This window comes from Mobula hypostoma, chromosome 1, assembly GCF_963921235.1.
Source record: "Mobula hypostoma chromosome 1, sMobHyp1.1, whole genome shotgun sequence".
NCBI lineage: Eukaryota > Metazoa > Chordata > Chondrichthyes > Myliobatiformes > Myliobatidae > Mobula > Mobula hypostoma.
In genome coordinates, this window is record NC_086097.1 from 81,442,805 (window position 1) to 81,468,083 (window position 25,279).

The 25,279-nt window shown below is 41.4% G+C and overlaps 1 protein-coding gene across 8 annotated transcripts in view; it reads right to left on the minus strand.

The window, feature by feature from the left end:
- LOC134348361 (alpha-(1,6)-fucosyltransferase) overlaps positions 1–25,279 on the minus strand; it is an 877,712-nt gene that overhangs the window by 609,177 nt on the left and 243,256 nt on the right. For 5 of the 8 annotated variants that reach the window (XM_063051603.1, XM_063051613.1, XM_063051644.1 and 2 more), the window contains one exon: positions 11,973–12,060. The exons of 1 other annotated variant lie outside the window; for it this stretch is intronic. The gene's annotated coding sequence lies outside the window, so the exon portion shown is untranslated. Of the gene's footprint in view, positions 1–8,441; positions 8,466–11,951; positions 12,061–25,279 lie in introns of those variants that run through there. 2 more of the 8 variants (XM_063051661.1, XM_063051620.1) reach the window with 2 other exon arrangements.

Genomic DNA, 25,279 nt, shown 5'->3' on the forward strand with positions numbered 1-25,279 from the left:
CCCATTTATTATTGTTATAGTGTGCCACCTGAGAGTCACATGAGTGGCAACGGTGCTAGACATTTTAAGAAATGTAATAGAACATTACTTAATACATTATCAATGAATGTAAGAATGAAAAGGCATTGCACAGTTTATTCTTGTAAGTTTTTTTATTTCGAATAAAGTTTATTTTGGTTTAAAAGTTTGTTGTGAAATGGCATCTCAGACATAGCAGAACTAAAACTCCAAATGGAAACTGACAATTAAAGTCAGGATTCACAAGACTAATGTTGGAATTGGAATCAATTTATTATTGCCCTATGAACTGAGATACAATAAAAAGTTTTTGTTTGCATGCTGATTGTGAGGATAGTCAATGGTTTCGATCACTTGGCAGGATTGGCAAAAGAATGACAAAAGGAATTGAATCTTGCCAAGCACAAGGTGATCCATTTTCAAAGAACTAATAACGTTAGAACATATACAATGAATGGTCGAGTCCATATTCAGGAGTCCCTGAAGGTGTCAGGTACATAAAGTAGCACAGGGGGTAAGCAAGATACAAGGCTTCATTAGCTGGAAACAGAATGTAAGAGCAGGAAAGTTATGTGGCAGCTTTATAGAACAGTTGGTGCTAAGTCCCATCAAGTCATCGTCAACTCATGGTGACCCTATGGACAGTTGCCCTAAATGAGTTTTGATCCTCACAAAGGCAGCACATTGTAGATAACGTTGCATTCATAGCTGTCCTTATTGTATCCATCCATCTGATTAGCGGCTGAGCATGGTCTCCTTTTCCAGGGAGCTGTTTCTTCACATGATGTGCCCAAAGTACAATAGGCGAAGTCCTGTCATTTGAGCCTCCAGACACAGAGACTTGGTTTGATCTCGTTCAGGACAGATTCATTTGTTCTGTGAGAGTGTCATAAGGTGTGTAGTATTTTTCTCCAGCATCACAGTTCAAAGGCATTGATATGTTTCCTAGCCTTCTTCTTTACCATCCAACTTTCATATCCATATAACATCATTGAGAACACCATCACCTGCACGTTGAATCTTTGTAATAGAGATGGATTCCTGTCCCTGAGCATCTTCTCTAAATCCTTCATGGCGCTCTGCTAACGGTGATTCTTTGTTGGATTTCTTGAGTGCTTGATGCTTCAGTGTTTATCATGGATCCAAGGTAAGTTGAAACTGTCAACCACTTCAATTTGCTCTCCATCGAAATTGAAATTGTTAGTACTGCCAGTAGGGTAGTAGTTATGATTCTAATCTTCTTCAAGTTAAGATGCAGATCCATTCGATGTTATGTTCCTTGACGTTGGTTAGCAGTTGCTTTAGGTCTTCTTCGTTTTCAGCCAGTGTTGTCATGTCATCAGTGTAACAAAGGCTGTTGATGATTCTGTCACCAATTCTCACCCCCCTGATCTCCATCTATACTCCTGCTTCTCTGAAGATGTGTTCGGCATACAAATTAAACAGGCAGGAGGAGAGAATACAGTCTTGTCGTACCCCTTTATGGATGCTGAACCATTCTGTTTAGAACAGTACAGAACTGTATGGAACAGTAACACACATAAAATGCTGGAGGAACTCAGTAGGTCAGGCAACACCTATGGAAATGAATAAACAGTCAACGTTTCAGGTTGAGACCCTTCTTCAGGACTGGAAAAGAAGGGGGAAGACACCAAAATAAAAAGATGGGGGGGAGGGAAGGGACGTGAAGCCAGGTGCTTGGGAAAGGTAAAGGGTTGGAGAGGAAGGAATACACCAACATGTAGAAATGGGAATTACCAGAATGTTCTGCTTTTGGCAGATGGAGCAGTGGTGGGGTATATAGTGATAGAACAGTACTTAAAACCACAGCTGGTGTACTATGTGCAGTTTTGATCATCACATTTTAAACAGGATGCAATTGCATTGAAGAGATTGCAGAGGAAATATTGTGAATCAATCCTGGATAGAACGACTTTGTTGCTCGTGGAAAGAAGACTGTGGGAGTGCCTGATCCAGATGCATTAAATTATGAGAGGCCCAGATAGATTTAAAAAGCATTTCCCCACTGCAGAGCTGTCCAAAACTAAAGGATATCCATATTAAGTTAGGGGTAGGAGGTTTAAAAGGGATCTGATAGACAATATTTACCCCCCCACCACCCCTGAGGGTGGGGAGAATTTGGAACACACTACCCAAGCAGGGGATGGATATAGGCATTGTCATACCATTCAAATATCCAGACAAACACTTGTGTCACATATTGAAGGCTACAGACAACGTGCTGATAACTTGGATTATTATAGTTGGGTGCTTGATGGTTTACCAAAGGGCCTGCTTTCAAGCTGTGAGAGTCCATGACTATATTTATGGTTACAACTAGTCAGATCACCAGGCCTCATATCTATGGCTCCCATGCTTGGAAAAATTAAGAAATCAGCTATCAATTAGTCCACAGAGACAAAAACTGCCTCTGCTGTTCAAAAATCTAAAATATGCTCAATAATTCACAAGTTGTAAATATCCATGTTCAATACAGGAATCAAATGAAAACAGCTATTCAAACAGGACCTAAGGGCAAGGGTGCTGTGTTACAAGAAAATGAGGAACTGTTGTGTTCTGTGTTTTACCAAGATGTGGCTTACTCAGAGTACGCCAGATATGGCGATCAGACCTGAAAGCTTCTCAATACTTAGGATGGACGAACTGCTGATTTGGAAAAGGCAAAAGGTGGAAGTGTATGTTTCATGATAAACTCTGTGGTATTCTGATGTGGTGGTTTTGTTGTACTTGTGCACCTCTGACCTTGAATACCTAATGGTCAAATGCCAACCATTCTATTCACCAAGATAGTTATCCTTCATGATCTAACTGCAGTGTACATCCTATGAGTGGCCAACTATAATCAAGCATTTGTGATCCTGCCTGATGCCATCACCAAACAAGAAACAGTCTTCAAGCATTGCTTGAAGAAATCCTTACCCAATTACCATCAGCATATAACCTGTAGCGCTAGAGGTCCCAACACACTCAGACTACTGGTATACTAAGTAAAGAATACCTGTCACTTCATACCCAGACCATATTTCAGGAAATCTGATCATTTAGCTGCCTTTTTCCTATCTGCATACAGGCAGAGGTTGAACAGCAGGATTCCAGAGATTAGGACAACAAAGCGGCAGAGGAGCAGCTACGAGATTGTTTCATTTCATGTTGTTGGACTGAGCCATGTTCAAGGACTCATCTGTGCACCTGAATAAATACACCATGGTTATCAGGGACTTTATAAAAGCAGTCACACATGAGTGTGTCCCCACAAAATCATTCAGAGTTTTCACCAACCAGAAGCCCTGGATGAACCACGAGATCCACAAAGTGCTGAGGGCCAGATTACAGGCATTCAAGTCTGGTGACCAAGAAAGTTCTGAGAAGACCAGCTACAATCTCCAGAAAGCCATCACACAGGTGTAGTGGCTAATCCGGACTAAATTTAAATCAATGAAGGATGCTCAACAGCTGTGGCAGGGCTGAATGGCTTCTCATCTTACAAAGTGAAATCAAGCAACACTGGTGACACCAGAGATTCGATTCCCGATGAACTCAATGCCTTCTATGCTCACTTTGACTGTCTAAGACAAGGAGGATCCATCAAGAACTATCAGAGATCCCAATGGCCCTATGATGTCAGTCTCCGGGGCTGACATGGGAGCATCCTTCAGGTGGGTGAACTCACGGAGAACATCCAGACCAGATGGGGTAACGGGATGACTACTAAAGGCCTGTGCTGATCACAGACATCCCACACTGCAAAAACTAATTTCAGGGAGGTAGCACCCCTGCCCCCCGCAATCCCATATTCCCTCCACACCCTCCCCACTACCCCCCCGTCGACCTCCAAGGGTGTATGTAATACTTTGTTTAGTGATTTTGTCTAATCTGTAAACCAAGTTGGGTATATGCAGAAAATGTGACATTAAAATATGTACTTATATTATATTATCATGTTTATTCTATTACAATTTAAAGTCTACAGGGAGCTTAGCCTTATCACGTAGGACATCAATAGCGTTGGGGGGGGAGGGTGGTGGGTGTTAAACGCAACCGGAATATAGGTGATAAGTCAACTATAAGTCACTTATAAGTGGCTAATACACTCAATTTCATTTCTAAAGGGATTTATCTAACCTATTTAATATTAAACACGCAGCGCATATTTTCCTCGCATGAATGTAGTGATAAGTCAATTATGACAGTGGTCCCCAACCACCGGGCCGCGAAGAATACAGTGGTGGCCGGAACGCACCCAGCACATCTTTAAGAAAAAAGCGGAAATCAGAGACGACGTAATCGGCAATTGCCTCTGATCTGGGCCAACAATTACGTGCCGGGTGGCACCTAATTAATTAGCTTGTTTATTTCAGATTTTTTCTTAAAGATGTGCTCGGTGCGTTCCAGCCACTGCTGTATTATTCTTGGGGACCACTGAATTATAAGTAACTCACAAGTCAATAGCATCATAACATTTTAAGTAACATTTGGATATCAAACACACAGCGCATATTTTCCTCGTATGAACATCTAAAATCATTGCAACACACCAATATCGCTGAATCAGTGGGAGCCCTGGGCTTGTTTTCCTGCAGCAACACGGTCCTATCGAGGGGTGATGGGAGACATCGATACTCGAAGGGGTTTCCTTAGGTCCAGTCTATTCCGCAATTTAGTTTTCGTTGCACTCATTGCAGAAAACTCCGCTTCGCAGTAATATGTTGGAAATGGAAGCAACGTTTTCAGTGCTTTCGTGGCTATCTCAGGATATTCAGCCTTGACTTTGATCCAGAATGCCAGCAGAGATGTTACGTCAAACATACTTTTCAGCCCACTGTCATTTGCAAGCTCGAGGAGTTGGTCTTTTTCCCGCGCTGACATGGATGATTCACCGGGGACATTCACAAATGGGTCACAGACCTATTCCTTTGCACGTCCTGGGTCACTGATGACCTCGCATGTGTTAAAATTCAACAGTGCGTGACAGGGAATGAGGAAAGGTGCAGCTGACTCATATTGTTTCATATCGCCAAATCATATTGCTTCCTTGGGGACCACTCTTAGCACGAAGAGAGTCCAATCAGGATGTTCGCTCTCCCTCTCAAAAAAATCTATTTCCAGGATATTGTATATAATTTCCAGGTGTCAGCGAGCCACTATTGATACGTGGGAGACTCCCGGAACTTCCGGGAGAGGTGGGATGTCTGTGATCAATTGGCTGGAGTGTTCATTGAGATCTTTAACCTCTCACTTCAACAATCTGAGGGACCCACCTTCTTCAATTATACCAGTGCCTCAATGACTATTAACCAGTGGAACTTACATCCACAGTGGTGAAGACTTTGAGAGGTTGGTGATGAAACATATCAACTCCTGCCTGTGAAACAACTTGCATCCACTCCAATCTGCCTATTGGCATAGCAGATGCCATTTCATTAGCTTTTCATTCAACCCTGGAAACATCTGGACAGCAAAGATGCATACATCTTTATTAACTACAGCTTGACATTCAATACTATCATCCCCTCAAAACTAATCAATAAGCTTCAAGATTTTTGCCTCAGTACCTCCTTATGGAACTGGATCCTCGATTTCCTCACTTGCAGACCCCAGTCAGTTCAGATTGGCAACAACATAATCTTCATCAGCACAGGTGCACAAGGCTCTGCCCTTAGCCTACTACTCTACTCACTGTACACTTATGATTCTGTGGCTAAGCATAGCTTTAATGCCATATTTAAGTGTGCTGATAACACCACTGTCATAGGCTAAATCAATGGTGAAGAATCAGCATACAGGAGAGAGACTGAAATTCTGGCTGAGTCATGCCATAACACAATCTCTTACTCAATCTCAGCAAGACCAAGGAGCTTATTATTGACCTCCGGAGGAGGAAACCAGAGGTCCATGAGCCAGTCCTCATGGGGGGAATCAAAGGTAGAGAGAGTCAGTAACTTTAAATTCCTCAGTGTTATCATTTCAGAGGACCTGTCCTGGGCCCAGCACACAAGTGTAATTGAAAAGAAAGTATGGCAGTGCCTCTACTTTCTAAGAAGTTTGCAAAGATTCAGTAATGACATCTAAAATTTGACAAACTTCTCAAGAGGTGCGGTGAAGAATATACTGACTTGCTGCCTCACTGCATGATATGGAAACACCAATGCACTTGAATGAAAAATCCTACAAAACGCAGTGGATAAGGCCCAGTCCATCACAGGTAAAGCCCTCCCCATCACCGAACACATCTACGCGGAGCACTGTCACAGGAAAGCAACATCCATCATCAAGGACCCCACCACCCAGATCTTGCTCCCTTCTCACTGCTGTCATCAGGAAGGAGGTACAGGAGACTCAGGACATACAGCAGCAAGTTCGGGAACAGCTATTGTCCTCAACTATAAGGCTCTTGAACTATTAGGGAAAATTTCACTTGCCCCATCACTGAACGGTTCCCACAATCTACGGACTCACTTTGAATGACTCCTCATCTCACATTCTCGATATTTATTGCTTATTTATTTAGTCTTTAAATATTTTTTTCTTTCTCGTTGTATTTGTACAGTTTGTTTACTTTTGCATACTGGTCGTCTTCCCTATGGTGCAGTCTTTCATTGATTCTATTAAGGTTATTGGACTTATTGAGGATGCCTACAAGAAAATGAATCCCAGGGTTGTATATGGTGACAATTGTACTTTCATAATAAATTTACTTTGAACTTGAACTTTTGAACAATGGATTCCTAACACAGTAGTACTCAGACAATAACACTACAATCTTTCTCTTCATAATGCCTATTTTCTATTACACTCCCACATTGTTTTAGCAAGACAACTCGCAATGATATGACTAAAGGCGAGGTTTCATTTTCATATCTCCGGTGTCACAATTAATTCCGCAATGCAGCCCAAGGTCTTTCCAACGGAAGGACTTGCTAATTGTCCTACAGCAGAATCAAATTTCAGGCAACTTTCTAAATCATGAGAGTTTTTTTTAACCTGCTCTCTTGAAAGCACACAGCTTTGTTGCCAAGGTGAATACCTAACCTTTACTGCAAGGGCCCAGGAGAATGAACAGGAATGGGATAACCTGGGATTTTGAAGGAATACTAACTTAAGAGAGCAGTCATCAACATAAAAAAAAGATGAAACCAAGTTGGATGTTAAAAAAATACATTATTTCAAATGTAGTCATTTACATTTTCCAGCTTTAACTGAAGAGCTAACTTTGATAAATTTGATTTGTACTTTTGCAGAATACAATTTACATTGAACTGCTGAAAGGCAGAAGAACTCATTCAAGCTGAATCATTTACAGCAGTCAGAATGGGGTACTTGTCATTTCAATAATCATTGCTGAATCAGAACCCAGATCACTCAGGTAAAAACAGTAAATTCATTAAAGGCACTACAATACCTATTCATTCAGCCACTACAAATATTACACAGTTCAGTCCAGCCTAATATCTTCTAAGTAGTCTATCTTCAATTTCTTTGCACTGCTCATTTTTGTAGAAATAACCCAGAAAGTTCAATTTCCTTTCTCAAGTCTTATGTTATTGAAAGAGCACCGAGTTACAACTGCCCCCATTCTCTTGTCCTGGTATTCTTCACATCTGAGCCTTGACAAAGAGAGCTCTAACTTCCTCCTTGATACTTTCCCAAAACTGATGGAAGTGAAGGACAAATAGCACCATGAATAACACTACAGGGTTCTGGAAATTGCTATGTCCAGTACTAAAATTATATGAGGCCAGATCTGGCACTTCCCTCCAGCCAGTCAACACCAAGGCCGATGTACCCATCTTTACTGGAAATTAAGAGGCAAATTAACATGCACATAACTCCCTGAGTTGCTTAAGGGACATAATAGGCTCAAGTTGATTCTTTTGCTTAAGGGACATAATAGGCATGATCTAAACTGTTTGGCTACTTGGCCCATTGAATTAGCTCTGTTTTGACAACTCCAGAACGCAGGGAGCAGCATCAACCTCAGAAAAGCATTTGACACTATCAGTCAGACAGACTGTGGAGCACCCTTCTCAGATTCAGTTGCCTGCAGAAATATACCTTCCATTGCACATCAGCAACAACAAGGCATGCAAGTTGTGACCTTAACCAACAAGTCTGACTGATCCAACCTCGGTGGAGATGGATATCGAGCAAAGAATTATTACTCATCAATCTCAAAGTGTACTTCATCACGAACAAGCTAGACTGGAGCACATCTGAACAACAAATGGAAAATTGTTCAAACATACCCCCTCCATAGAGAATCAGGAACATCCCAAATTCAGTCAAACTGTTGAGCATAGACAATACTTTTATATACATCTGTGGAGCCCAAGATGCAAGCCATTATCAACATGTTTACTGAATAGAACTGGAGATCACCCACTAAGCAAAGGTTCTGTACTAACCTGACCCTCTGATACAATACTACACCACCTTCCAGAAATAAAGCTCCACAATGACATCCTGGAAAACATGAATCACATCCCTTTTCTCAGGAGTTGACTCTCAAAGGCTGGCAGCAAAGATGAAATTCACCATCACCTTTTCTGTTGACAAGCAGAAGAGAGAGATCACGATGTCAAACCTAACCAGCAGGTACCAGTGATGTAAATGTTTCAGACACCTGACTGCCTACAGTGAGCATTTCGAGTCACTGGAAAGATAACGCTGGCTCTGCAAGATCCACCCAAGTTCACTGGCAGGATAAGCAAACCAACTCCCTGTGATTCTACAGATCTGAATGAAAATTCTTAGTTTGCCCTGAATGCAATACAATTGCATTACCAACACCAAACTCCTGAAACACTTCTCTGCTCTCTGTCACAAAAAGGGATTATCAAGTGAACACAGGGGAGTATGTTCTCAAACCTTCCTGGTTCTTAGGAAGCACCGGCCAATAGCTAAAACAGCAACATCCAGGATGGAATTAGAGCCCAGAGTTTCTTCTGGTGGGAATACTCAGGTCAGAATAAATGGCAGAAGTGAGCACCTCTTACATTTACATCACCCACTCCATTAAGCACAACCTCCCCCACTTCATCTGTGGCACAACCTTCAGATCAACCATTAGCCACCTTAGAACTATGTGGTGGTAAGGGATCCTCAACCTTGGGGGGGAAATATCTGAGGAGGGGGAGCATGTTTTCCTGCCCATTAGCTTGTGTGGACATATCGTATGTGTGCAGAACTTCATGCATGAAAATTTGTTCAATCTTTAAATATAATTCTCCCTCTGAGCTGTCAGCATCAGGTGGGGAACTGTCTACTGGGCCTGAACCCTCCATAAGATTAAAATTCATTACAGGCATTCCCTACTACCAAGCAGGGAAATTCAAGCGGAGAGTTGTCAAAGACAAAAAGGAGAGGTCAGATAATCATGAAATTTCAGCAGAATTAATTTTCAGAGAGCTTTGGATGATATAAAAAGAGCATGTGGACTGAGGCAGTGAACCTCAGACCTACATCAAAACCAAAGGAGAAACAGTGTCTTGAACCAGATAATATCTCCCAATACACGTACTGTAGACCAGGTGTAACCCCTGACCCCAGGACTGCAGACCAGTGAGCTGGGCACAACCTCCTGACCCTGGGACTACCAAAATTTATCATATAGCACGATGGAATCAGTTAGATGACAGGCTAATGCCCGACACATCTCTTTGTGGAATATGAACATAGTGCTGACCACCTAATGTAGGGGGTTCCAACCTTTTATGCACCGTGGACAACCTACCATTGACCGAGGTGTCCATGGACCCCAGGTTGGGAACCCCAAATCTAATATGACTTCAGATACGATATTATGTAGTTATTCAGCCTGTTGAGGATTTCCACCATCAAATTAGGTCACATATGACTGATATTTCAGTTAATTTATCTGTATTGCTCATATCACTCAATATTAAAACCTACTTCTAGGTAAATTTTGAAAAAAAACTGACCGTGAGACCAACAATCTGATCAATCTGCATTTTTATTTCAAATTTTCATCAGTCTTTGTGTGAAAAGAGACTTCCTGTTATTACACCTGAAATATTTGCTGCTAATTTTAAGATCAAAACTATCTATTCTGCAGTTCCCTATCTGTGAAATTAGATTCTCTCTTCCTGGCCTACTAAATCTCTGAATTATTTTAAATATCTTGACTTTTTTAAAATTCCAATGAGTTCTGCACCTTGGTGAAACAATGTGTTAAACATTTGTTAAACAACTACTTGAATAAGAACACAGAGCAGCACTGTCAATGTAACAATAGCCTGATGTGTCACGAATTTAGAGGAAGGGTGAGGTTTCAATTCCCTAATCCAACCTGCCCAATTCAGATTTCACCAAAAGTATGACAAAGGCCAGGCAGCCAAAAAACATTCAGTCAATGGCTTAGTCATCGAGATCTTGTGGGTCAAGTGTAACTAAGTCTAATCACATGCTGCTGTAGATCCGATATCTCAACCAACTGGAAGCTCAGTCCAGGATATGAGCTAAACTCACAAAGTTCACAATTTCAGATCACTGCCTATGGAGCAATGAGGTGCAGCAGTGTTGCTGTACAAGCACATCGCCTTGCCTGTCTGCAGATTTTTGCCTTTCCCATTAAGAAAATACCACTCTGGAATCCAAAGAAAAAATAACAGTTATTCTAGCTAAGCAACACACATCAAAGTTGCTGGTGAACGCAGCAGGCCAGGCAGCATCTCTAGGAAGAGGTACAGTCTTCGTCAGGAAGGGGTCTCGGCCTGAAACGTCGACTGTACCTCTTCCTAGAGATGTTGCCTGGCCTCCTGCATTCACCAGCAACTTTGATGTGTGTTGCTTGAATTTCCAGCATTTGCAGAATTCCTGTTGTTTGTTATTCTAGTTAATGTCCTTTTGCCATCATTTTGCCTATCCAATTAATCTGTCATTTGTAATTCCTTCACATCTTCTTTTAAATTGTTGTTATCCTAAAATGCGTCAGGAGAACAAGAATAAGCCAAGGCCCAAGCAAACTTTCTTGAGGAACACGGCACATCAGATCTATGCAGAGAAGGAGGCCATTTGATGCAAGGACAGCACTTAAGTTTCCAAAATTTACCCCACATTTAAACTGCTAAAATGTTTACTTATTATGAAGGCGTTTTGAAGATGCAATTAATTCATTGGTTGACCATTTTCAGTTCAAAATAAAATAATCAGTTTTAATATGACACACGTAGCTCTAACTTTGTGAAGATTGACAAATATGCAGGGATATAGTAATCAGGTGATGAATTCGACACCACTGTGCAGCTAACATTGGTAACAGATTTCCAACATCACCACAGTTCTCTTCATCGACTGCAATGATATGGCTGAGAATTTAGTTCCCAAAAACTTCAGATCAATTATTTGCTCCATTCACTCCAACAATTACAGAATCAAGAAACAAAAATCCCACTTCTATCCCGCCAACACTCCATTCTTCATCCCTCATGTCTTCTAATCCCTCCACCATTCCAGAAACCACCATGAGATGCCCATCATGAATTACCAATTTGTCCCTAGTGATTATGCAGTTTTTCAAAAACTATACATCCAGAGATTGCACTAGAATACATACTTAGCCCTTTCTTGACTGCAATTCATTTTCTTAGCAAACGTGTTTTTACAGAAGTCATTCATTAAATTCTCCACAGTATTCTGAGGGGCAATTTTAATTTCCCAACATGGCTTAACTATAAACACTACTTTCAAAACATTTTTAACATACTCGATATTAAACTTAATCCACATCCTCCTTGAATCATTACTGCGAGGGAGACATTTTTTCAGAAGATATTTGGAAGATAGTGGCACACAATTTGTTTTTATTCACCTTCCCATTGTTTCTTCAGAAGCTTTTTAAAAAAAAAGTTACAAGTATTAAAATTGGTTCTTGTGATGAAACGTTCCAGAAGTACCTCAAGGAGTGAATATTTTACCTGCACCGTCAGGGGGTTGAGGACTTGATGCAGAAAATAGTTCCAGTTTCACGCAAATGCTTTAGTTTTTTTATGCAGTCCTCACCTCCTGAAAAATTGAAAGCATAATATAAATATAACAATCATGTCAGCATCAATTCAGATAATTTCTATACATGTGAAATACAGTACTGTGCAAAAGTTTTAGGCACAAGTATATAGCTAGGGTGCCTAAGACTTCTGCACTGTATTGTATTTGTCCATGTGGAGCAGAAAGCGAGTTAGTAAATCTGGCGAGAGCAAAGGATATTTCGAACAGTGAGGGTGAGTGCTGTGGGAGGGGTGTAGGACAGGTGGCAAAGGAGGAGTGCCAGGATGGGGAGTGTGGTATGAGTGCAGATGTACCCATCCCCAAGACACCAAACTAGGTCATTTGATTCAAAACAATTGGTTTATTGATCATTACAGGATGCCTCTCTGGTGCTTCCCACTCTCTCCCCTCTCCATTCCACTTTTCCCAAACATAATTCCCCTCTCCCTGCCTCCTTCCCACTATAAGTCCACAAAAGAGCCGCAGATTTATCATCACTCACATATGTTATGAAATTTGTTTCTTTTTTTGGGGCAGTATAGTGCAATACATAAAGTTACTACCATACTATACAAAAACCTTAGGCACCCTAGCTACCCTGTATACAACTGATGCCAAGACCTTCCATGCTGAGTAAACAGTTTTAGTATAATAGATATATATTTTTTTTCCAGAACTTTGTGCATTCTACTTGCAAATGCACTTCAAAATTCTTCTGTAAGTGTGGTCAATGTTAAAAGCCAAACAGAATGCGAGACTGAGGAACAGAGCATGCCCAAGGACATTAAAGGAGAACGAGGAGGGAAAAGAGACTTACAAACTCGAAGCAACAGAAGTAAAAGGAATCATGGGAGGAGCTAGCTGCTGTTTAGAATGAAAAGGGTTAAATTTATGGAATTGCATTGTCACACAGTTAAAAAGTCATTGACTTTGCATGATTTGCAGAAGAATGCACAGGTCCTTGTTATTATATAGAAGACTAAGACGTAAAATGCAGCATAGAATTACTGGAAATAAAACAAAGTATCATAAAAAAGCAGGGATTTGGCCCCACAATCTTTGAAGCTCACTTTTCCCAGCAATAAAATTGCAGCTAATTTTAGCTTGATTTCATGCCCATGTTCTCCAACTCTCCATTCCTAAAAAAGCAGTCCATATGTGAATTTTCTGTAATGCAAATCCAGTTCATTAATGCATGCATCAAGGAATCCAAGTAGAAAAAAAAATTACATTTATATTCTTATATTGCCCCACAAATTTCATAAGAGCAGCTCGAAATTTTGGGTAGAGATGAACATGAGCAAGTTTGCACATCCTGGAAATCCAAAGCAACACACAAAATGCTGAAGGAAATCTGCAGGTCAGGCAGCATCTATAAAAATGAGAAAACAGTTGACATTTCAGGCTGAGATCCTTCCTCAGGGATGAAAAGGCAGGGGGAAGATGTCAGAATAAAAAAATGGGGGGAGGTAAGGAGGATAGCTAGAAGGTGACAGGTGAAGCCAGGTGGGTAGGAAAGATAAAGGGCTGGAGAGGAGTGAGTTGTGAATTCTGTAAAGGTGAATTTCTGTTACACAAATAGTTGTAATGTGGAGATTGTCTGTAGTCTAAAGTCAGTCCAACCTACCCTTGAATATAATCAATGACAGGCTCCAGAACTTGCAGAACAGCCTCATGTTGAAACTGTGCTGCATAGTTCTACATACACGTTTCCACTGAGAGGAAACATCCTCAGGTATCCAGCCTGAAAATTTCCTACAAAACACTGGCTATCTCAAGCTCCCGCCAAACCTCAAGGGTTTCATGAGGATCATTTCTTCTGAAACTCCAAGTCATACAAGAAAGCCCAAGGTATTTTGCAATAAGCTGTTTAAACTACTTAAACCACACAGATCACAATGGAATATGGCCCAAGTATTTTCATACTGCTCATTTACTGTTAAATGGTGCATGATAATGGACAAGCTTTCACAATCACTTGAAGGCCGGCTTCTGCCCACATGTACAAATATATTAACAAAATCCAACCAGGTTAGTTCAAGCCAGGTTGTTTCAAAGAATGATTTGAAATGCTGCTTCTGCAATCCATTTCCCAATGATTCCTTTATTTCTCAGCCTCTTCAACGACTGCCTCTGTGAAGGACTTTGGAGTTCTTTTTTTGTGTTCTAAAGTGATGTAATTGTAAACTGCCTTTGCAAACACAGAAGGTAATGGGCAAGGTGGCTAACATTGAACCTGAGGCTGCTCTGTGCTGCTGAAAGAGCAACAGTTTTAGGAAGATACAAGCAATATTTGTCACGGTTCAACAATCTCACATTGTTATCATTTTATTGGAAAGGAAGGTAGCTGACAGCAAACCTGGTATGAAAAAGCAACTTAAACATCATTTTTAATTTCTCTTGGTGTGTGCACTGTGATGTCAAAGTCAACGTTAAGACACCTCTTGAACCCAGAGGAAAAGCAATAGGATTCCAAATCAGAATGCCATAAAGGAGATCCTGGAGATGGTGGAGCATAGCGGGCCTGATGCAAGCTACTGCTACCAAAGATCACTGCTGACCTGAAAGAACCTAAGCAATACACAACAGAGTGAGCATCCGCCAGCGATGCGGAGAGGCAAGATTTGGAGTGGTGGCCCATGTGAACCAAGGCTCTTTAATGGTGGACTGTGTCAAGCTTTAAGTGTTGTAACAGTATTCTTCCAAGAAAATAGAGATTCTTTCATCTCTAATATCTGTCTCCATATCAAGAAGCAAGATATTCATTGTTACGTACTCCGTAACTGGGTTGCCAAACCAGCAGAAATGGATCACTCAGTTGGAGTCTGGATTACTAGAACTAAGAAAGTTTTATTAAAGAAACAGGCAACACAGTACTCTAATCAAAAGGATAATGAATGCAACAGTTCAGCAATGATAAACATACATGTACACAGAATTAAGATAACAGGATCAATCAAGCTCTATCGTTGTCTAGGGGTAAATGACCAGTTTCAAAATGACGCAAAGTTCAGTTCAATTTAGTTCAGTTCAGTTCGCAGTAATCGCTGCCGTGGCGATGGACAGTGGGGGGAAGGAGAGAGAGAGCAAAACGAATGAATATTCAAAACGACTTCCACACAGACCGTCGCAGTCAGCTTTCGTGCAAGCCCTTTGTGATGTCATCTGAGGTCACCGACCGTGACCCCTCCGTTTCCAGATACAATCGTTTCCCTGCGCTGAACCTGGCACCCAGGCAAGGGTGGACACACACCAGGTTCCCGCCGATCGTGCCTTTCAAAACTTCCCACCGACTTGTGAGAGACGCACCGCTTCCAGGGTCTCGTTACCTCGGGTGACGTGTGTGTCCTGCCTTAGCGAACCTGTCTCTTTTTATCCCCCTGCTGGGGTATCGCCTGTCCATCACTTCAAACAGTTCAGGGTTCAAAGGGGGAGCCGATCTTGACAGCTCTCCTTCCTTCATTAACATCTCCAAATGCTGCTCCATTGTTTTCCTTATCTCTCTCTCTCCTGAAGACAGGTGGCAGACCAACTACTGATTCCACTGGTGCCAGCCCAGGCCAGCTACATCTTAATCTATGTGTATTCTTGTCACATCATGATAAAACAGCTTGCATTTTTTGCCTCTGTATTCATTTGGCAGACGCTGTAAAGATTCTGTAATAAATGTGTGCAGGCACTGGCAGAATGATTATATCACTAAACCATATGACCATAAGACAAAGGAGCAGAATTACACCATTCAACCCATCGAGTCTACCCTGCCATTTCATCATGGTTGATCCACTTTCCATCTTAACATTCAGGGATATGGTTACCTGGCCCTCGTGCAAAGTAAAAGGTAACTTTCTGCTCATCAGCTCAAGCCTGCAGACCGTTTAGGCTCTGCTGCACACAGTACAGATTGGTTCATTATTTGAGGAGTTGCAAATGGAACTTCACAATGAGGCTGACTTCTAGCTTCATCACGGAAATGGGCCATTCTGGTCCACCACACCAATGCCAACCATGATGCCTATCAATCCTAATCCCATTTAGTCATAAAGGAGAATAGGTCATTGTTAAAAACTTCTCAAGATTATTGGGTCTGGGATTCTCCTGAAGCAGTTCAACATCAATGGCTGGGATCAAGATATTTGGTATCCAATACAACAATTTGGGCTTAATGCAACTCCAACCGGATCTACAGAATTTGCAGCTCACATCTGTCGAGCAAAATAGTCAAAGTAAGTTTATTATCAAAATGCACACTTTACCCAACACTACCATGAGATCCATTTCGTTGCAGGGGTTTAGAGGAAAATAAAGAAATACAACAGAATTTATGAAAAAAATATAGATAAACATAAATATGCTCTATAAATTTGCAGATCAGCTGCTTCAACCATGTTTGGAACAGAGAGTCATAGCAATGAGAATTGGAGCAGTGATTCTGGGGAAACACAAACCAGTCAGCAGGCTACAGGTAAAGGCTCCTCAATGGCACAGTTTACAACAATTTGCTATTGATTACAAATTGCCTGAATGAGGGGGTGGGAGGTGAAGCAGCAGACTTGGCAACTTAGTTAAAGTGGATTGTTCCTGCTTTTCGTTCAGAGGACATACCCGGACCTCCAATTATTCAGTTCTATGCGGTAGCTGCACAGGTGAATGATGCGGGCAAGGTCTGGAACAGTAATGATGAATTTGCGTATAAATATCAAATGGTTTCTTAGTCTTACATTTTACCCAGTGATTAGTGGCTTCAGGGACCAAAACGCATTTTGAGAGGTGGACCCTGTGGACTGTATAGCATTATGCTGTCCCCTCTGGTGACCAGGTTCTATTAGCTGCAAAATATCTATTTTTCTCAGAATGCTGTTATAACAACAGTTAAAGCCTGATACAATTCACCATAAAATAGCCGTCTTAGATCACACCCACCCACTATCCTGAAAAATGCCTTGCCCCATCACGAGTGAACGCTCAGTGTTGTATATAGCTTGCATTCTTGCAGTTCAGCATTGTTCTTTGATAGCAGCAGCTTGTATTAAGCCTACTACAACCCACCATCCCATGGATCTTCAGCACATCATTTTGATGTAGAGATACTAGCTCTGTAGTTACAGTGCATATGGAAAGCATTCACCCTCCTTGGAAGGTCTCATCTTTTATTTTTTAATCAACATTGAATCACAGTGGATTTAATTTGGCTTTTTAGACACCGATCAACAGCAAAAGACTCTTTCATATCAAAGTGAAAGTAGATCACTGCAAAGTGATCTAAATTAATTAAAAATATAAAATGCAAAATAATCAATTGCATAAGTATTCACCCCATTCAAGTCAATATTTAGTAGGTGCATCTTTGGTGCAATTACAGCCTTGAGTCTGTGTGGATAGGTCTCTGTCAGCATTGCACATCTGTACACTGCAATTTTTCCCATTCTTCTTTACAAAACTGCTCAGGCTCTGTCAGATTGCATGGGGATCATGAGTGAACAGTCCTTTTTAAGTCCAGTCACAAATTCTCAATTGGATTGAGGTCTGGACTCTGACTTGGTCACTCCAGGACATTAACTTTGTTGTTTTTAAGCAGTTCCTGTATAGTGTTGGCTTTATGCTTGGGGTCATTGTCTTGCTGGAAAACAAATCTACAAATCTTCTCCCAAGTCACGGTTTGATGTGTCCTATTAACGGGGGGGGGGGAGAGAATACTTATGCAATCAGTTATTTTGGGTTTAATATTTGTAATTAATATAGTTCACTTTGTAGAGATCTGTTTTCACTTTGACATGAAAGTCTTTTTCTGTTGATCAGTGTCAAAAATGCCAAATTAAATCCAATGTTGTAAAACGATAAAACATGATAACTTCCAATGGGGGTGGGGGGAGAGATGAATACTTTTTATAGGCACTGTATGATCCTTTGATCAGAACCAGTGTCAGATTGTTCCAAATCTTCGGGGCACCTCTTGCAATGTTGGCAGCTGTTTGTGGACAAGGATTTGCAGGTCTTTCGGAACAAAAATAATGATGCTGGCAATCTATAAATATAGTGTATATGAGGGGTGATTGATAAGTTTGTGGCCTAAGGTAGAAGGAGTCATTCCCCTCCTACATGTGCACACTTAGTCCAGCGGTTGTGGAGCATATGGATCCCTTCTTTGGAGAAATGTTCCACAGCAGGGGTGATTGATAAGACCGTGGCCTAAGGTAGGAGGAGGTGAGTTATTAACTTCAAACTTATTGCATTATCACTCAAAGAATTGAAATGCACGTGCATGTAACGAGAGCATCTTGGACCTCCAGGTGATCCACAGCAGGGGTGACAGATAAGTTTGTGGCCTACGGTAGTAGGAGATGAGTTATACAGCTCTCGTTACATGCACATACAGTTCAACTCTGAGTGAAAATGCAGGAAGTTTGAAGTTTCTCCTCACTTTAGGCCACAAACTTATCAATCACTGTGTGTGTGTGTGTGTGTGTGTGTGTGTGTGTATTCTGCAGTATCGGGTCCCAGGTCTCTTCCCACAATCCAGGATACAACTGCTGCCAGGGGAAGCAGTAATTTGTTTGCACTTCGCCCAATTCACCATATTGCATGTGTGCTCAGAACAGATCTTCCTCTGCACTGGAAAAACTGAATTCTAATCTGGAGAGCACTTTACTGAACAGCTCTGCTCATTTTACAAGATCAACACTGATCTTCCAGTTGCCCGTTATTTTAATTCTTCATTATAGTCCCATTCTTGCCTTTCTCTTTATCCTCTGACACTGTTCCAATAATGCCCAATACAAATTTAATGAACAGCACCTCTTCTGACACGATTCAGACTTTAGGATTCAATATTGAATTCTACAATCTCAGGGAACCACCATCAATCCACCCCCCCCCCACCCCACCCCCAATGATTCTTTACTTTTCCTGTTCCTAGCTTTTTTATAGCAGCAATTACTAGCTGGCCAGCTTCAGTCTGGACACCATCATAAACTATTTTCCATATTCTCTCTGCAACACTAACCACAATTATATTCTCTTTTTTTCCATTCCGATGAAGTGTTCTTGACTCTAAATGTCGACTGTTTCTCTCCCCTCGGGATCCATTTGACATAGTGAGATCACTCTGCAATGTTGTCTGTATGCTTGTTTTGTCTGACATCAAGGTCAATGCTGATTGTTGGGTCCATTTTTCTCCTTTGAGAATTTAATGTTTCCCCGCCTCCCCCCACCCCAATAAGCTCAGTTCCATATTTGGTATCAGTAATACTTGTTTATTTTTTATTGCAGACTCACTGAGTTGCTTGAATTTTCATTCCCAAGCTGCCCTGGATCATTGTTCAAACTTCCAAATTATTAGTGCAGTGTAGTATAACCACTGTAATACTACATCCATTAAGCAACCATTCAACCATAAATGAACAGCAATGACTAAAAACTTTCTAGTGGATGATGACCTCCATGTTGCTATTGAAACTGGAGGAAACTGATTCAAGCATGTATTTGCTTTTTTAAAAACTGATTTAATATTACAGATGAGAGTTACCATAATAAACATGAGGTCCTTCAGACCGAAGGCTGCAAGAAGCTTGAGCATGATAGCAACAACGATAGAATACTTTCCATACAAAATATCCTGTTCATTAATGAGTACAGATCAACTTGCTAACCACCAGTTTTATGCTTGGCCTTACTATAGATACTAATGTACTCTTGCAGTATCAAAAGATACTACAGCTCTTGGCAGAATAAAAATTTGAAAAAAATTGTCAATTACCTATCTTGGCATCCTTTTTAACAACTGTTAATGGGGGGGGGGGTGGTAATAAGCTTTAAAAAAAAATCAAAAGCACAACAAAAGGGAGCTTCACCAAAAATAACACCAAATCTTTTCCCATACATGAAGATCAAAATACTGCAGAAGCTAGAAACCCTCAGGCAGCAACAGAAAATGCTGTTGACCTGAAATGTTAAGTCTTCCTCTTTCCAAGGTCCCCATTATTCTTACAGGCACTTCCACTTCCCCTGCTTAATATCCAATTATACAGTATTTTGTTTTCTTTTGAGCTAAGAAATTGCAGTGACCAGTGACTGGCAGTCATTCAGAATCAACCAGAAAAATTGCACTTTTGACACATCTTACGAAAGTAATGATGATCAGCAATATTCTGAGGCCAGCTGGAAGAAACAAGAAAATAGGAGCCGCACTCAGCGTTTCAAGACTACCCTGCTATTTGTTGTAACCATCGCTGATCAGCCCGAGGCTTCATCTCCAATTTAAAATTGGTAAATTGTTAGTAAATTGCGTATTAGGTCACATGTACTGAGGTAAAGTGAAAAACTATTTTACATGCCAGCCATGCAGATCAATTCATTACAGCAGTGCATTGAAGTAGTACAATGGAAAACAGTAACAGAATGAAGAATATTCTAATAAGGTTACAGAGGAAGTGCTTTGCAGACACAAAGTGGAAGGCCATAACAAAAGAGAAAGTGAAGTCAAGATCCTATCTCATCGTAGTCTATTAAAGTCAAAGTTTATTATCATATATACAAGTACATGTACATGCATATATGCAAAACTACAAGTAATAGAATAAGTCAACTTCTTTAATACAAGAGGTTTTGATAGGGTGGTATTTCTTCAGAGCATCCAAGAGGGGTTTTTGAAACATTATGTGGAGAGTCCAACTAAAGGAAAGAACATACTGGACTTAGTTTTGGAAAACGAGCCAGGCCAGGTAACGGATCTCATGATGGGTGAACATTTCGGTAAGAGAGATCACAATTCATTATGTTCTAAGATGGTTATGAATGAGGATAAAATCAGGTCTTGTGGGAAGGTACTAAATTGAGAGAGGAAAATTATGACAGCATAAGATAAGAGCTAAGAGGGGTTGATTGAGAGCAGCTGCTGATGGACAAGTTCAGATATGACATGCAGGAGATGTTTAAAGATCAGATGATCAGAGTTTGGGGTCAGCATGTCCCAGAAAAGAGCATGGACAAGAAAAGGTACCTTGGATTACCAAGGCCAGAAAGGAGATTGATGGTAGGGCAGTGGATGTCATCTTTAGTAAGGGATTTGACGGGGTCCCTCAAGGTAGTTTGATGATGATGATGATGACGACGATGACGTCGACTCAGACCTGAGAGGCCAGCGTCGGGCATTTTCATGCCTTACAAGGCGCACTTCGAAAGGCTGTGTGGGGCGCCACTCCTTGCACAGACATTTCGCAGTATTATTTTACGAGGCCGAGTTGCGAGCTCGACATCAACCCGACGGGGATGGAGAGCACACACAGGGGTGGCCTGTCACTGGATCAAACTCAGGAACCTCTGTTCTCCAGCCCGGCGCTTATCTCACTGCACCACCAGCCAACCAAAAATTAAAAATGCATGGGATCCAGGGTGAATTGCAAACTTAGATTCAGAAATAGCTTGACATTAGAAGAGAGAAGGTAGCGGGTGGAAAGTTATTCTTCCCGCCGGAGGTCCATGACCAGTGATGCTGAGCCCTCTGCTTGTGATAGGCATTAATTATTTGATGGACTATAATGGGCAGATTAGCAAGTTTACAGAGGAAACCAAGGTTGGAGGTGCTGCGGACAGGGTAATGGATTATCAAAGAATGTAGTTGCACATAGATGACTTGCAGATATAGTCACAGTCATAGTCATACTTTATTAATCCAGGGAGAAATTGGTTTTGTTACAGTTGTACCATAAATAATAAATAGTAATAAAACCATAAATAGTTAAATAGTAATATGTAAATTATGCCAGGAAATAAGTCCAGGACCAGCCTATTGGCTCAGGGTGTCTAACCTTCCAAGGGAGGAGTTGTAAAGTTTGATGGCCACAGGCAGGAATGACTTCCTATGACGCTCAGTGTTGCATCTCGGTGGAATGAGTCTCTGGCTGAATGTACTCCTGTGCCCAACCAGTACATTATGTAGTGGATGGGAGACATTGTAAAAGATGGCATGCAACTTGGACACCATCCTCTTTTCAGACACCACCGTCAGAGAGTCCAGTTCATCCCCACATCCCCACATGGGTAGAGATGTGACAGATGGGATTTAATCTGAGATGGTAAAGGCAACATATGGCATGCTTGCCTTCAATAATAGAGGTGTTGAGAGAAAGCATAAGGATAACTTCTACCGCCACTACCCTAAACTGGTTCTACGACCAACATACTTCACTTGCAAGTCTCTTTCACAACTCTTGTTCTCAGTATTACTTTTTATTTGTAGTTTGTCTTATCAACATTGGCTGTTTGTCAGTCTTTGTTTATGTATGTTTTTTTTTCATAAAATTCTATTTTGTTTTTTACCCCTGAAATGGAGGTCACAGAAGTAAAACAACTTACACGCAACTGTGATCAGTGTACAGGGATAAGTTGACTTTGAGTACTTTGCACATCACTTGCAATGGGCAAAATTGACAGAACTACAGTTAAATGAGTTCAGAAAGTGTTAGATCAACAAAATGGCTGGTGTGACAATGCAAGGTAGAAAATGGAAGCAAAGCAAAAGGAAGCACACAGCAACAGATAATTTGTTTGTTTGCCTTCTTAAATATGTGACTGTAAAATTAGGGAGGCTGTGACTAGTCAGCACCTGGGGGCAGTTAAACATTCTGGAAATGTCAACTTGAGTTGGGTATTAGAGTACCCAAAGGAAAGTGGTGGGATGTTCATTAGTGGAAACTAACATCAAGCGGATAAGTTAATCCTCGAATTAACCAATTACTAATTTGATATTACTACTGTAGGACAAGTTAATGTAAAGATAGTGAGTCTGAGCTCAAAACTTTGTGCTCAGTGAAGCTCGGTCATTAATTAGAGGCTGATGGACAGGTAAAGGAAAACACAAAATGGGAAGAAGGATAGACATTAGGAGTACAGCCCAAAATACTGTAGATACTGCAAACCTAAAGTAAGTACATAAAATGGTGGAAACACACAGTAAGTTAAACATCTGTGGAAGAGAGAGAACAAGAGGGGACAATTTGGGTCAATAAAGTGGGAAAAGTTAAGATAACCAGTGGAGCATTCACCTCATGGCATTGGAAACACAGGTTTAGACTTGATCTGCGGTGCCACCAATGTGCACTTGTATCCATTCTCCATATCTTGAGAGCTTCCTTCCATATCCCAGAGAACGACGAGTTAGGAAGTTAATTGGCCACTGAACAGTAATTCCTAGTGTGTATCTGAATGGTGGAATCTGGGGGTGGGGGTAGTTTTTGGGAATATGGGAGGGGGGAATAAAAGATGGATTCCCATAGTATTAATGTAAATTGGTAGTGCAGATTTGGTTAGTGGGGGGGGGGGGGTGTTTCTGTGCCATACCTCTGCATGAATCTAAAATAAACTTCCAGATGCAGAGAAAGTTAGAGGGAAGGACAGAATCTGAGATGAGCAGAAAGGCAAGGGAAATTAAATGACAAATGGGATATGGAACAAGGTGAAAGAGGACAGTAAAAGGGAGATTTCAAGGAGATGCAAATAAGAACGATATTTGAAACTACTGGAACAATGAAACAGCACTGGAAACACAAACTGCCAATGTTCTGAAATTATTCATTCCCGAGGGCTGCAATGTGCTAAATTGGAAGATTAGCTGCCGTGCCTTGAGCATACACCAAGTTTCACTGATAAGAAAGGGAGGTCAGAATTGGAATGGGCTGGAGAATTAAAATGGCAGGCAACTGTAAGTTTGGGGAAAGTCTTAAAGAATAAACAAAATAATCCATAAAGCAGTCATCCGAACTACATTGATTTCCCCCTTGCAGGAGTGACATTGTGAGCGTGGAATTATGGTACAAAATCAGGAATACAGAAATGGTCACCCTTTCATGAGAAAGCCTGTCCTGATGACAGCATAGATGCTGTAAATTCTGCACAATTGATGGGGTGTGAGTTTCGGTAGAGATGGAAGAGGAAACCATGGCATTCTGAAAGGAAGGTCCACTGAAAGGAAGGGAAAGGGGATGTTTGTTAGGTTGTGGCATCAAGTTGGAGGAGTCAGAAATTACAGGTGATGATCCACTGAAACGGAGAAGAGCAAGGACAAAGCAAACACAATCCCTGTACTGAGTGGGAGAAGAAAGAGTGGACCAATATTTTGGGAAATAAAAGCAAAGGAGAAAGGAAGGAGATGAATGGAAGCATTAAAACCATCAGACAAAGGAGGAAAATTAGGCCATTCACCCCATTCAGTCTGCACCACATTCAAATCAAATCAATTTTAATTATCATTCAACCATACATATATACAGTCGAACGAGACAGCGTTCCCCTGGGGCCAAAGTGCAAAACATACAAAAAGCACATTCTAAATTAGACAGCAAACATTCCAGATAGTGTGCAACATTCAAAATAGCCAGCAAAGAAGCATATTCACTCAAAAAATATACATATAGTCCAAGACCCTGAGCGACATGTCCTGCAATCGATGGAACTGTCTCCCGGTGGTGTGCAAACGCACACAATCCAGCCTGTCATTCCACTGCTCAAACACAGGAGGGCAGCACCTACTCAGATGCAGAGCAATGCACCGCCTCCGCCATTTCCACATCTGGTCTGCAGCAGTAGGAAAGCCCACGGCTTGAGACCTAGTCCTCTTTACAACCAAGGCTATGCAGCTACCATAATGCCTGTCACCCACCATACAAGAGTGACAAGCTTGCCAGAAACTTACATTATCACTGTCCAACCAAGCCTTGCAATGGCAAGTGAAACGTCTGCGACAATCTCCCATGGTTATACTGTTCACCGCCTTCACACACCAACTCCGATGCCTACAAGTAGCAGGGAGTAACACGGTTTGCGGCCACGTCAGCTCCTCTGAACACAAACGGGCTCCGCCAACATCCCGACCAGCTGCTTTCCTGACAACCCGGCTGCTCCTGTTGCCAACACCAGTCTAGCTACTCCGATGAATGAGCAACAAACAGATGGCAGACATCCCACCTCTCCCAGAAGTTCCGGGAGTCTCCCGCAAATTGATGCTGCTACCTCCCTGAAATGAGTTTGCAGGGTGGGTTGTCTGAGATGGAGTAGCCCTGCAGCACCTAAGCTGTTGGAGTAGAATTGTCTTTTGATCATTAAAAAAAAACAAATTTCACAAAGTAAAAAGCACCTTTGGTTGGCCCCGGAGAGGATGCTACATTCAAATGCGCCACCACTTCACCAGAAGTCATTAAGCACTGGAATTCCATCATGGCTGATTTACCATTCATGTCAACCC